The following is a 15849-nucleotide window of genomic DNA, read 5'->3' on the forward strand; positions in this document are numbered from 1 at the left end:
CGATGGTGGTGGCTGCGTAACTTTTCTCGTCCCGTGGCTTATCCTTTTAGGGTTTTCGTGACGGAGGCTTTAAGTAGGCGGAAGGGCAGCCTCGGAGGAGTCCTGGTGGGGCCACACCATAGGGGGCGCCCCCCTTGGCCGCGCCGCCTTGTGTGGTGGGGCCCCCTGGCTCCCCTCTGGTCCCTCTCTGGCTCTCTGGAAGCTTCCGTGAAATATAAGACCCTGGGCGTTGATTTCGTCCAATTCCGAGAATATTTCCTTTGTAGGATTTCTGAAACCAAAAACAGCAGAAAACAGGAACTGGCACTTCGGCATCTCGTTAATAGGTTAGTTCTGGAAAATGCATCAAAACGATATAAAGTGTGAACAAAACATGTAGGTATTGTCATAAAACTAGCATGGAACATAAGAAATTATAGATACGTTGGAGACGTATCAAGCATCCCCAAGCTTAGTTCCTACTCGCCCTCGAGTAGGTAAACGATAACAAGGATAATTTCTGAAGTGACATGCTACCAACATGATCTTGATCAATACTATTGTAAAGCATATGAGATGAATGAAGTGATTCAAAGCAATGGTAAAGATGATGATTAAACAACTGAATCATATAGCAAAGACTTTTCATGAATAGTACTTTCAAGACAAGCATCAATAAGTCTTGTATAAGAGTTAACTCATAAAGCAATAGATTCACAGTAAAAAGCATTGAAGCAACACAAAGGATGATTAAGTTTCAGCAATTGCTTTCAACTTTCAACATGCATATCTCATGGATAATTGTCAACGCAAAGTAATATAACAAGTGCAATAGGTAAACATGTAAGAATCAATGCACACAGTTGACACAAGTGTTTGCTTCTAAGATAGAAAGAAGTAGGTAAACTGACTCAACATAAAGTAAAAGAATGGCCCTTCGCAGAGGGAAGCATGGATTACTATTTTTGTGCTAGAGCTTTTCATTTTGAAAACATAGAAACAATTTTGTCAACGGTAGTAATAATTCATATGCGTTATGTATAAGACATCCTATAAGTTGCAAGCCTCATGCATAGAATACCAATAGTGCTCGCACCTTGTCCTAATTAGCTTGTATTAACATGGATTATCATTGCATAACATATGTTTCAACCAAGTGTCACAAAGGGGTACCTCTATGCCGCCTGTACAAAGGTCTAAGGAGAAAGTTCGCATTGGATTTCTCGCTTTTGATTATTCTCAACTTAGACATCCATACCGGGACAACATAGAAAATAGATAATGGACTCCTCTTTTAATGCTTAAGCATTTCAACAACAGATAATATTCTCATAAGAGATTGAGGATTAGTATCCAAACTGAAACTTCCACCATGATTCATGGCATTAGTTAGCGGCCCAATGTTCTTCTCTAACAATATGCATACTCAAACCATTTGATCATGAAAATCGTCCTTACTTCAGACAAGACGAACATGCATAGCAACTCACATGATATTCAACAAAGGTGTAAAAGTTGATGGCGTCCCCAGAAACATGGTTATCGCTCAACAACCAACTTATAAGAAATAAGATACATAAGCTACATATTCTTTACCACAATAGTTTTTAAGGCTATTTTCCCATGAGCTATATATTGCAAAGACAAGGAATGAAATTTTAAAGGTAGCACTCAAGTAATTTACTTTGGAATGGCAGAAAAATACCATGTAGTAGGTAGGTATGGTGGACACAAATGGCATAGTTTTTGGCTCAAGGATTTGGATGCACGAGAAGTATTCCCTCTCAATACAAGGCTTAGGCTAGCAAGGTTGTTTGAAGCAAACTCAAGTATAAACCGGTACAGCAAAACTTACATAAGAACATATTGCAAGCATTATAAGACTCTACACTGTCTTCCTTGTTGTTCAAACACTTCACCAGAAAATATATAGACTTTAGAGAGACCAATCATGCAAACCAAATTTTAACAAGCTCTATGGTAGTTCTTCATTAATAGGTGCAAAGTACATGATGCAAGAGCTTAAACATGATCTAAGAGAGCTCAAAAAAATTGCCAAATATCAAATTATTCAAGGCCATATACCATTTACCACATGAAGCATTTCTGTTTCCAACCAAATAGCAATTAACGAAGCGGTTTTCAACTCCGCCATGAACATTGAAAGTAAAAGCGAAGAACACTAGTGTTCAGATGAAAAAACGGAGCGTGTCTCTCTCCCACACAAGCATGAATTTATTCAGAGAATGAAAATAACAAAACGAAAATAAAACACACAGACGCTCCAAGTAAAGTACATAAGATGTGACGGAATAAAAATATAGTTTCACTAGAGGTGACCTGATAAGTTGTCGATGAAGAAGGGGATGCCTTGGGCATCCCCAAGCTTAGATGCTTGGGTCTTCTTGAAATATGCAGGGATGAACCACGGGGCATCCCCAAGCTTAGACTTTTCACTCTTCTTGATCATAGTATATCATCCTCCTCTCTTGACCCTTGAAAACTTCCTCCACACCAAACTCAAAACAAACTCATTAGAGGGTTAGTGCATAATCAAAAATTCACATATTCAGAGGTGACATAATTATTCTTAACACTTCTGGACATTGCACAAAGCTACTGAAAGTTAATGGAACAAAGAAATCCATTCAACATAGCAAAAGAGGCAATGCGAAATAAAAGGCAGAATCTGTCAAAACAGAACATTCTGTAAAGACGAATTTTTCAGGGGCACTTAACTTGCTCAGATGAAAAAGCTCAAATTGAATGAAAGTTGCGTACATATCTGTGGATCACGCACGTAAATTGGCAGATTTTTCTGAGATACCTACAGACGGGGCTGCTCAATTTCGTGACAGTAAGAAATCTGTTTATGCGCAGTAATCCAAATCTAGTATCAACCTTACTATCAAAGACTTTACTTGGCACAACAATGCAATAAAATAAAGATAAGGAGAGGTTGCTACAGTAGTAACAACTTCCAAGACACAACAAAACAGTAGCAAAATAAAAACACGGGTTATCTCCCAAGAAGTGCTTTCTTTATAGCCATTAAGATGGGCTCAGTAATTTTAATGATACGCTCGCAAGAAATAAGAGTTGAAGCAAAAGAGAGCATAAAGAAGCAAGTATGAAACAAATTTAAGCCTAACCCACTTCCTATGAAAAGGAATATTGTAAATAAACAAGTCAATGAAGAACAAAGTGAATAGCATAGGAAGACAAAACAAGTGTAACTTCAAGATTCTCAACATAAAGAGGGGAAACTTAATATTATTAACATGCATATAACCATGTTTCCCTCTCTCATAATAACTTTCAGTAGCATCATGAACAAACTCAACAATATAACTATCACATGAAACATTCTTATCATGAGCTACATGCATAAAAGTATCATTACTCTCCACATAAGCATAATCAATTTTATTAGTAATAGTGGAAGTAAAACTACCATAACCATCATTGTAATCATCATAAATTGCAGGCATGTGATGCGTGCAAGACACACGTCCGTTGGGAACCCCAAGAGGAAGGTGTGATGCGTACAGTAGCAAGTTTTCCCTCAGTAAGAAACCAAGGTTATCGAACCAGTAGGAGTCAAGGAACACGTGAAGGTTGTTGGTGATGGAGTGTAGTGCGGCGCAACACCAGGGATTCCGGCGCCAACATGGAACCTGCACAACACAATCAAAGTACTTTGCCCCAACGTAACAGTGAGGTTGTCAATCTCACCGGCTTGCTGTAAACAAAGGATTAGATGTATAGTGTGGATGATGATGTTTGTTTGCGAAGAACAGTAAAGAACAATTGCAGTAGATTGTATTTCAGATGTAAAGAATGGACCGGGGTCCACAGTTCACTAGTGGTGTCTCTCCCATAAGATAAATAGCATGTTGGGTGAACAAATTACAGTTGGGCAATTGAGAAATAAAGAAGGCATAACAATGCACATACATATATCATGATGAGTACTATGAGATTTAATCAGGGCATTACGACAAAGTACATAGACCGCTATCCAGCATGCATCTATGCCTAAAAAGTCCACTTTCTGGTTATCATCCGAACCCCTTCCAGTATTAAGTTGCAAACAACAGAATTGCATTAAGTATGGTGCGTAATGTAATCAACACAAATATCCTTAGACAAAGCATTGATGTTTTATCCCTAGTGGCAACAGCACATCCACAACCTTAGAACTTTCTGTCACTGTCCCAGATTCAATGGAGGCATGAACCCACTATCGAGCATAAATACTCCCTCTGTGCGTTACAAGTATCAACTTGGCCAGAGCCTCTTCTAGCAACGGAGAGCATGCAAGAACATAAACAACATATATGATAGATTGATAATCAACTTGACATAGTATTCAATATTCATCGGATCCCAACAAACACAACATGTAGCATTACAAATAGATGATCTTGATCATGATAGGTAGCTCACAAGATCTAACATGATAGCACAATGAGGAGAAGACAACCATCTAGCTACTGCTATGGACCCATAGTCCAGGGGTGAACTACTCACACATCGATCCGGAGGCGATCATGGCGATGAAGAGACCTCCGGGAGATGATTCCCCTCTCCGGCAGGGTGCCGGAGGCGATCTCCTGAATCCCCCGAGATGGGATTGGCGGCGGCTGCGTCTCTGGAAGGTTTTCTGTATCGTGGCTCTCGGTACAGAGGGTTTCTCGACGAAGGCTTTAAGTAGGCGGAAGGGTAGGTTTAGGGGCGACACGAGGGCCCCACACGCCAGGGCCGCGCGGCCAAGACCTGGGCCGCGCGGCCAAGACCTGGGCCGCGCCGCCCTGTTGTGTCGGCGCCTCGTCGCCCCACTTCGTTTCCCTTTCGGTCTTCTGGAAGCTTCGTGGAAAAATAAGACCCTGGGCGTTGATTTCGTCCAATTCCGAGAATATTTCCTTTGTAGGATTTCTGAAACCAAAAACAACAGAAAACAACAACTGGCTCTTCGGCATCTCGTCAGTAGGTTAGTGCCGGAAAATGCATAATAATGACATATAATGTGTATAAAACATGTGAGTATCATCATAAAAGTAGCATGGAACATAAGAAATTATGGATACGTTTGAGACGTATCAAGCATCCCCAAGCTTAGTTCCTACTCGCCCTCGAGTAGGTAAACGATAACAAGGATAATTTCTGAAGTGACATGCTATCATAATCTTGATCAATACTATTGTAAAGCACATGAGATGAATGCAGCGATTCGAAGCAATGATGAAGACAATGAGTAAACAAATGAATCATATAGCAAAGACTTTTCATGAATAATACTTTCAAGACTAGCATCAATAAGACTTGCATAAGAGTTACTCATAAAGCAATAAATTCTTAGTAGAAAGCTTTGAAACAACACAAAGGACGATATAAATTTCAGCGGTTGCTTTCAACTTCAACATGTTTATCTCATGGATAATTGTCAACACAAAGTAATATAACAAGTGCAATAGGTAAACATGTAAGAATCAATGCACACAGTTTACACAAGTGTTTGCTTCTAAGATAGAAAGAAGTAGGTAAACTGACTCAACAATAAAGTAGAAGAATGACCCTTCGTAGAGGGAAGCATGGATTACTGTTTTTGTGCTAGAGCTTTTCATTTTGAAAACATAGAAACAATTTTGTCAACGGTAGTAATAAATCAAATGTGTTATGTATAAGTCATCCTATAAGTTGCAAGCCTCATGCATAGAATACTAATAGTGCCCGCACCTTGTCCTAATTAGCTTGGATTAACACGGATTATCATTGCATAGCATATGTTTCAACCAAGTGTCACAAAGGGGTACCTCTATGCCGCCTGTACAAAGGTCTAAGGAGAAAGTTCGCATTGGATTTCTCGCTTTTGATTATTCTCAACTTAGACATCCATACCGGGACAACATAGACAACAGATAATGGACTCCTCTTTTAATGCTTAAGCATTCAACAACAGATAATATTCTCATAAGAGATTGAGAATTTGTGTCCAAACAGAAACTTCCACCATGATTCATGGCTTTAGTTAGCGGCCCAATGTTCTTCTCTAACAATATGCATACTCAAACCATTTGATCATGAAAATCGCCCTTACTTCAGACAAGACGAACATGCATAGCAACTCACATGATATTCAACAAAGGTAAAAGTTGATGGCATCCCCAGAAACATGGTTACCGCTCAACAAGCAACTTATAAAGAAATAAGATACATAAGTACATATTCTTCACCATGATACGCCCAATTTGCATCACTATTTTATATCATAATTTGCCGTTATTCATTGATATATTTCATATTTGGAAATGATACTTATGTTATTTCATCTATTTTGCATGTTTCATGATTATTTGGGGATCGCGCACCGGAGCCAGGATTCTGCTGGAAAAAGCACCATCAGAATGCAATATTTCGGAAGATCAACAGTTGACGGAAATTATACGAAAAATCCTATTTTTCCAGATGATGAAGGGAGCCAGAAGGGGGAGCCGAGGGGACCCGAGGTGGGCCCACCTCATAGGCCGGCGCGGCCCAAGGCCTGGCCGCGCCGCCCTGTGAGGAGGGGGCCCACAGCCCTCTCTCGCCTCCTTTTCTTCGCGTACGTCTTCGTCCCGAAAACCTAAGCTCCAGAGGGTACATCGCGAAGAGCCACAGCCGCCTCTGCGGGGCGGAGAACACCAGAGAGAAAAGAGCTCTCCGGCGGGCAGGAATCCGCCAGGGAAATTCCCTCCCGGAGGGGGAAATCGACGCCATCGTCACCGTCATCGAGCTGGACATCATCTCCATCACCATCGTCATCATCTCCATCATCATCACCGCCATCTCCACCGCTGCACCTCGTCACCGCTGTAACAATTCGGGTTGGATCTTGATTGTTTGATAGGGGAAACTCTCCCGGTGTTGATTTCTACTTGTTATTGATGCTATTGAGTGAAACCATTGAACCAAGGTTTATGTTCAGATTGTTATTCATCATCATATCACCTCCTGATCATGTTCCATATGATGTCTCGTGAGTAGTTCGTTTAGTTCTTGAGGACATGGGTGAAGTCTAAATGTTAGTAGTGAACTATGGTTGAGTAATATTCAATGTTATGATATTTAAGTAGTGGTGTTATTCTTCTAGTGGTGTCGTGTGAACGTCGACTACACGACACTTGGTGTAGTAGTGGTGTTATTCTTCTAGTGGTTATCAAAACAATAAAGATTAATTAGCCGTATGTAGCGAAAGCACTAGACTAAAATCCCGTGTGTCCTCGAGAACGTTTGGTCATTATAAGTAAACAAACCGGCTTGTCCTTTGTGCTAAAAAGGATTGGGCCACTCGCTGCAATTATTACTCTCGCACTTTACTTACTCGTACTTTATTCATCTGTTACATCAAAACCCCCTGAATACTTGTCTGTGAGCATTTACAGTGAATCCTTCATCGAAACTGCTTGTCAACACCTTCTGCTCCTCGTTGGGATCGACATTCTTACTTATCGAAGATACTACGATACACCCCCTATACTTGTGGGTCATCAAGACTATTTTCTGGCGCCGTTGCCGGGGAGTGAAGCGCTATTGGTAAGTGGAATTGGTAAGGGAAATTTCTAATGTTTGTGCTGATTTTATTTCTGCCTACTGCTATAATTCATTATGGAGAGATCTTCTCTTGAGTGTTTATTTGGGAAATCTACTACTACTGCAAAGGTAGTGGATGAGGCGCCAGGTAAGGAAGAAATACCATACAAAATACCTATGAAAATTATTGAACGTGTAGTGGGTAACCGTTATACAGGGGATGGAACTGTCCACCCTGGAGATCATTTACTGTTCTTACATGAATTATGCGGTTTATTCAAGTGTGCAGGTATTGCTATGGATGAAGTGAGGAAGAAACTATTCTCTATATCGCTGTCTGGTAAAGCGGCGCATTGGTATAAATTACTGGATAATGGGTATTCTCTTGAATGGAATGATATTGCGCCCCGGTTTTATTCTAAGTTCTATCCTCCAAGTGAGATTCACAAAGATCGGAATCGCATATATAATTTTTGGCCTCATGAAGGAGAGAGTATTGCCCAAGCATGGGGGAGATTGAAGTCTTTAATGCTCAAATGCCCCATTCATGAGCTTCCTGGTAATATTATTATTGATAATTTCTATGCAAGACTTTCTTTTCAAGACAAGACCTTGCTGGATACTTCTTGTTCTGGATCATTTACACGCAACAAGGAAGAGTTTAAAAGGGACCTTCTTAATCGGATCCAAGAAAATACTGAAGGATGGGAGAACGACAAGGATAGAGAATCAGGTATAAATTATGATTATAAATGCATTGAAGCTTTTATGGATACTGGTAAATTTCGTAATATGAGTGCTACTTATGGTCTTGATTCTCAAGTTGCTGCAAATCTTTATAAAGCTTTTGCTTCTCATTATGAATTGCCTAAGAAGAACTTTGATAAGTGATACGTCTCAAACGTATCTATAATTTCTTATGTTCCATGCCACATTATTGATGATATCTACATGTTTTATACACATTATATGTCATATTTATGCATTTTCCGGCACTAACCTATTAACAAGATGCCGAAGAGCCAGTTGTTGTTTTCTGCTGTTTTTGGTTTCAGAAATCCTAGTAAGGAAATATTCTCGGAATTGGACGAAATCAACGCCCAGGGGCCTATTTTTACACGAAGCTTCCAGAAGACCGAGAGGGAAAGGAAGTGGGGCCACGAGGCGCCGACACAATAGGGCGGCGCGGCCCAAGCCTTGGCCGCGCCGGCCTAGCGTGTGGGGCCCTCGTGTGGCCCCCTGACCTACCCTTCCGCCTACTTAAAGCCTCCGTCGCGAAACCCCCAGTACCGAGAGCCACGATACGGAAAACCTTACTGAGACGCCGCCGCCGCCAATCCCATCTCGGGGGATTGAGGAGTCTCTGTTCCGGCACGCCGCCGGGACGGGGAAGTGCCCCCGGAAGGCTTCTCCATCGACACCACCGCCATCTTCATCAACGCTGCTGTCTCCCATGAGGAGGGAGTAGTTCTCCATCGAGGCTCGGGGCTGTACCGGTAGCTATGTGGTTCATCTCTCTCCTATGTGCTTCAATACAATAATCTCATGAGCTGCCTTACATGATTGAGATTCATATGATGATGCTTGTAATCTAGATGTCATTATGCTAATCAAGTGGGTTTTACTTATGTGATCTCCGGAGACTCCTTGTCCCACGTGTGTAAAGGTGACAGTGTGTGCACCGTGTGGGTCTCTTAGGCTATATTTCACAGAATACTTATTCACTGTTATGAATGGCATAGTGAAGTGCTTATTTATATCTCTTTATGATTGCAATGTGTTTTGTATCACAATATATATGTGTGCTACTCTAGTGATGTTATTAAAGTAGTTTATTCCTCCTTCACGGTGTAATGGTGATAGTGTGTGCATCGTGTAGTACTTGGCGTAGGCTATGATTGTGATCTCTTGTAGATTATGAAGTTAACTATTGCTATGATAGTATTGATGTGATCTATTCCTCCTTTCTTAGTGTGAAGGTGACAGTGTGCATGCTATGTTAGTACTTGGTTTGGTTATGTTGATCTGTTATGCACTCTAAGGTTATTTAAATATGAACATTGAATATTGTGGAGCTTGTTAACTCCGGCATTGAGGGTTCGTGTAATCCTACACAGTTAGTGGTGTTCATCATCCAACAAGAGGGTGTAGAGTCTAGCATCTATCTATTTATTCTGTTATGTGATCAATGTTGAGAGTGTCCACTAGTGAAAGTATGATCCCTAGGCCTTGTTCCTAAATACTGCTATCGCTGCTTGTTTACTGTTTTACTGCTTGTTTACTTCCTGCAATATTACTACCATCAACTGCACGCCAGCAAGCACTTTTCTGGTGCCGTTACTACTGCTCATACTCATTCGTACTACTTGTATTTCACTATCTCTTCGCCGAACTAGTGCACCTATTAGGTGTGTTGGGGACACAAGAGACTTCTTGCTTTGTGGTTGCAGGGTTGCTTGAGAGGGATATCTTTGACCTCTTCCTCCCTGAGTTCGATAAACCTTGGGTGATCCACTTAAGGGAAACTTGCTGCTGTTCTACAAACCTCTGCTCTAGGAGGCCCAACACTGTCTACAAGAATAGAAGCACCCGTAGACATCAAGCTATTTTCTGGCGCCGTTGCCGGGGAGGAAAGGTAAAAGGCACTCATACTCCGGTCCCAGATAAAGTACTTTTCTGGCGCCATTGTGTGTGTGCTCGAAGCTATTTCCTTTAGATCCTGCAATTGCATCTTTTTGTTTCTTGTTTACACTAGTTAGGCATAATGGACAACAATGAGCTTCTCATTCCATTTCCTGATTTAAGACATGGATGGTTTGATGCGAAAATTAAAAAACCTATGGAACATATTAGTATGAACTCTTTGAACACCATTGTTGCTAATGATATGGAAAATTCTAAGCTTGGGGAAGCTGGCTTTGATGAGCATGATATTTTTAGTCCCCCAAGCATTGAGGAGAAAATTTACTTTGATGATACTTTGCCTCCTATTTATGATGATTATAATGATATTGGTCTTTTAGTACCGCCTGTTATGGAGGATAAATTTGATTATGATTACAATATGCCTCCTATATTTGATGATGAGAATAATAATGATAGCTACTTTGTTGAATTTGCTCCCACTACAACTAATAAAATTGATTATGCTTATGTGGAGAGTAATGATACTTTTATGCATGTGAATAAGAATGCTTTATGTGATACTTATATTGTTGAGTTTGTTCATGATGCCTCTGAAAATTATTATGAGAGAGGAAAATATGGTTGTAGAAATTTTCATGTTACTAAAACACCTCTCTATATGCTGAAATTTTTGAAGTTACTCGTGTTTTATCCTCTTATGCTTGTCACTTTGTTCTTCATGAATTCATTTGTGTACAAGATTCCTTTTCATAGGAAGCATGTTAGGCTTAAATTTGTTTTGAATTTGCCTCTTGATGCTCTCTTTTGCTTCAAATACTATTTCTTGCGAGTGCATCATTAAAACTGCTGAGCCCATCTTAATGGCTATAAAGAAAGCACTTCTTGGGAGACAACCCATGTTTTTACTACAGTACTTTGTTTTTATATTTGAGTCTTGGAAGTTGTTTACTACTGTAGCAACTCTCCTTATCATGTTTTTGTGCCAAGTAAAGTCTCTATGGTAAAGTTGATGCTAGATTTGGATTGTTGCACAGAAACAGCATTGCTGTCTGTCACGAATTCGCGCAGAAGTCTCTGTAAAAAATCAAAAAAATCTGCAAATTTACGTGCGTGATCCTCAGATATGTACGCAACTTTCATTAGTTATGAGTTTTTCCGTTTGAGCAAGTTAAGTGCCCCTTCCAGGTTCGTCTTTACGGACTGTTCTGTTTTTGACAGATTCTGCCTTTTATTTCGCATTGCCTCTTTTGCTATGTTGGATGAATTTCTTTGTTCCATTAATGTCCAGTAGCTTTGTGCAATGTCCAGAAGTGTTAAGAATGATTGTGTCACCTCTGAACATGCGGATTTTTATTGTGCACTAACCCTCTAATGAGTTTGCTTGAAGTTTGGTGTGAAAAAGTTTTCAAGGGTCAAGAGAGGAGTATGATATACTAAGATCAAGAGGAGTGAAAGCTCTAAGCTTGGGGATGCCCCGGTGGTTCACCCCTGCATATTTTAAGAAGACTCAAGCGTCTAAGCTTGGGGATGCCCAAGGCATCCCCTTCTTCATCGACAACATCATCAGGTTCCTCCCCTGAAACTATATTTTTATTCAGTCACATCTTATGTACTTTGCTTGGAGCGTCTGTTTGTTTTTGTTTTTGTTTTTGTTTGAATAAAATGGATCCTAGCATTCACTGTGTGGGAGAGAGACATGCTCCTCTATTGCATATGGACAAATATGTCCTTAGGCTTTACTCATAGTATTCATGGTGAAGGTTGAATTTTCTTCGTTAAATTGTTATATGGTTGGAATCGGGAAATGCTACATGTAGTAATTCTAAAATGTCTTGAATAATTTGATACTTGGCAATTGTTGTGCTCATGTTTAAGCTCTTGCATCATATACTTTGCACCCATTAATGAAGAAATACATAGAGCTTGCTAAAATTTGGTTTGCATATTTGGTCTCTCTAAAGTCTAGATAATTTCTAGTATTGAGTTTTGAACAACAAGGAAGACGGTGTAGAGTCTTATAATGTTTACAATATGTCTTTTATGTGAGTTTTGCTGCACCGGTTCATCCTTGTGTTTGTTTCAAATAACCTTGCTAGCCTAAACCTTGTATCGAGAGGGAATACTTCTCATGCATCCAAAATCCTTGAGCCAACCACTATGCCATTTGTGTCCACCATACCTACCTACTACATGGTATTTCTCCGCCATTCCAAAGTAAATTGCTTGAGTGCTACCTTTAAATTTCCATCATTCGCCTTTGCAATATATAGCTCATGGGACAAAATAGCCTTAAAAACTATTGTGGTATTGAATATGTACTTATGCACTTTATCTCTTATTAAGTTGCTTGTTGTGCGATAACCATGCTCCTGGGGACGCCATCAACTCTTTGTTGAATATCATGTGAGTTGCTATGCATGTTCCTCTTGTTTGAAGTAAGGGCGGTTTTCACAATCAAATGGTTTGAGTATGCATACTGTTAGAGAAGAACATTGGGCCGCTAACTAAAGCCATGAATCATGGTGGAAGTTTCAGTTTGGACATAAAACCTCAATCTCTTATGAGAATATTAACTGTTGAATGCTTAAGCATTAAAAGAGGAGTCCATTATCTGTTGTCTATGTTGTCCCGGTATGGGTGTCTAAGTTGAAGAATGATCAAAAGCGAGAAATCCAATGCGAACTTTCTCCTTAGACCCTTGTACAGGCGGCATAGAGGTACCCCTTTGTGACACTTGGTTGAAACATATGTCATGCAATGATAATCCGTGTTAATCCGAGCTAATTAGGACAAGGTGCGGGCACTACTAGTATACTATGCATGAGGCTTGCAACTTGTAAGATATAATTTACATGATACATATGCTTTATTACTACCGTTGACAAAATTGTTTCATATTTTCAAAATAAAAGCTCTAGCACAAATATAGCAATCAATGCTTCCCTCTTTGAAGGACCTTTCTTTTACTTTTATGTTGAGTCAGTTCACCTATTTCTCTCCACCTCAAGAAGCAAACACTTGTGTGAACTGTGCATTGATTCCTACATACTTGCATATTGCACTTGTTATATTACTTTACATTGACACTATCCATGAGATATACATGTTATAAGTTGAAAGCAACCGCTGAAACTTAATCTTCCTTTGTGTTGCTTCAATACCTTTACTTTGATTTATTGCTTTATGAGTTAACTCTTATGCAAGACTTATTGATGCTTGTCTTGAAGTACTATTCATGAAAAGTCTTTGCTTTATGATTCATTTGTTTACTCATGTCATTACCATTGTTTTGTCGCTGCATTCATTACATATGCTTACAATAGTATGATCAAGGTTATGATGGCATGTCACTTAAGAAATTATCATTGTTATCGTTTACCTACTCGAGGGCGAGTAGGAACTAAGCTTGGGGATGCTTGATACGTCTCAAACGTATCTATAATTTCTTATGTTCCATGCCACATTATTGATGATATCTACATGTTTTATACACATTATATGTCATATTTATGCATTTTCCGGCACTAACCTATTAACAAGATGCCGAAGAGCCAGTTGTTGTTTTCTGCTGTTTTTGGTTTCAGAAATCCTAGTAAGGAAATATTCTCGGAATTGGACAAAATCAACGCCCAAGGGCCTATTTTTACACGAAGCTTCCAGAAGACCGAGAGGGAAAGGAAGTGGGGCCACGAGGCGCCGACACAATAGGGCGGCGCGGCCCAAGCCCTGGCCGCGCCGGCCTAGCGTGTGGGGCCCTCGTGTGGCCCCCTGACCTACCCTTCCGCCTACTTAAAGCCTCCGTCGCGAAACCCCCAGTACCGAGAGCCACGATACAGAAAACCTTACTGAGACGCCGCCGCCGCCAATCCCTTCTCGGGGGATTGAGGAGTCTCTGTTCCGGCACGCCGCCGGGACGGGGAAGTGCCCCCGGAAGGCTTCTCCATCGACACCACCGCCATCTTCATCAACGCTGCTGTCTCCCATGAGGAGGGAGTAGTTCTCCATCGAGGCTCGGGGCTGTACCGGTAGCTATGTGGTTCATCTCTCTCCTATGTGCTTCAATACAATAATCTCATGAGCTGCCTTACATGATTGAGATTCATATGATGATGCTTGTAATCTACATGTCATTATGCTAGTCAAGTGGGTTTTACTTATGTGATCTCCGGAGACTCCTTGTCCCACGTGTGTAAAGGTGACAGTGTGTGCACCGTGTGGGTCTCTTAGGCTATATTTCACAGAATACTTATTCACTGTTATGAATGGCATAGTGAAGTGCTTATTTATATCTCTTTATGATTTCAATGTGTTTTGTATCACAATATATCTGTGTGCTACTCTAGTGATGTTATTAAAGTAGTTTATTCCTCCTTCACGTTGTAATGGTGACAGTGTGTGCATCGTGTAGTACTTGGCGTAGGCTATGATTGTGATCTCTTGTAGATTATGAAGTTAACTATTGCTATGATAGTATTGATGTGATCTATTCCTCCTTTCGTAGTGTGAAGGTGACAGTGTGCATGCTATGTTAGTACTTGGTTTGGTTATGTTGATCTGTTATGCACTCTAAGGTTATTTAAATATGAACATTGAATATTGTGGAGCTTGTTAACTCCGGCATTGAGGGTTCGTGTAATCCTACACAGTTAGTGGTGTTCATCATCCAACAAGAGGGTGTAGAGTCTAGCATCTATCTATTTATTCTGTTATGTGATCAATGTTGAGAGTGTCCACTAGTGAAAGTATGATCCCTAGGCCTTGTTCCTAAATACTGCTATCGCTGCTTGTTTACTGTTTTACTGCTTGTTTACTTCCTGCAATATTACTACCATCAACTGCACGCCAGCAAGCACTTTTCTGGTGCCGTTACTACTGCTCATATTCATTCATACTACTTGTATTTCACTATCTCTTCGCCGAACTAGTGCACCTATTAGGTGTGTTGGGGACACAAGAGACTTCTTGCTTTGTGGTTGCAGGGTTGCTTGAGAGGGATATCTTTGACCTCTTCCTCCCTGAGTTCGATAAACCTTGGGTGATCCACTTAAGGGAAACTTGCTGCTGTTCTACAAACCTCTGCTCTTGGAGGCCCAACACTGTCTACAAGAATAGAAGCACCCGTAGACATCAATAAGTATCATGAACCATATAAAGATAAAATTGATTCATCTATAAATAAATGTGTTGTAGTGGAAACTGTTGATCATGTTATTCCTGAAGCTTATATTGAAAAAACTCCTTTCCCTGCTAAAATGAAGGAGTACTCTGTTATAAATAGTGCGGTTCATAAAAGTGAAAAGAAACCTATAGAACCTGAAGAACAAATAAAAGTTGAACCTGCTGTTGCAATTATTAAAGATCTTGTGACTGAAAATGTGGAGGATGGTCATATTATTTTCTGTGAAGATGCCTCTAATATTGTTTCGCATCCTAATAAGTCTGGGAAAGCTAGTGTTCCTATGCTATCTGTTAGAATTGGTGATCATTGTTATTATGGTTTATGTGATATTGGTGCAAGTATTAGTGCTATTCCTTATGAGCTTTACACGGAGATTATGCACGAAATTGGTTCTTGTGAACTTGAAGATATTGATGTGGTTATTCGGCTGGCTAATAGAGAAACTATCTCTCCAATTGGTACTGTTCGAGATG

The sequence above is a fragment of the Lolium perenne genome, chromosome 1 (genome assembly GCF_019359855.2).
Source record: "Lolium perenne isolate Kyuss_39 chromosome 1, Kyuss_2.0, whole genome shotgun sequence".
NCBI lineage: Eukaryota > Viridiplantae > Streptophyta > Magnoliopsida > Poales > Poaceae > Lolium > Lolium perenne.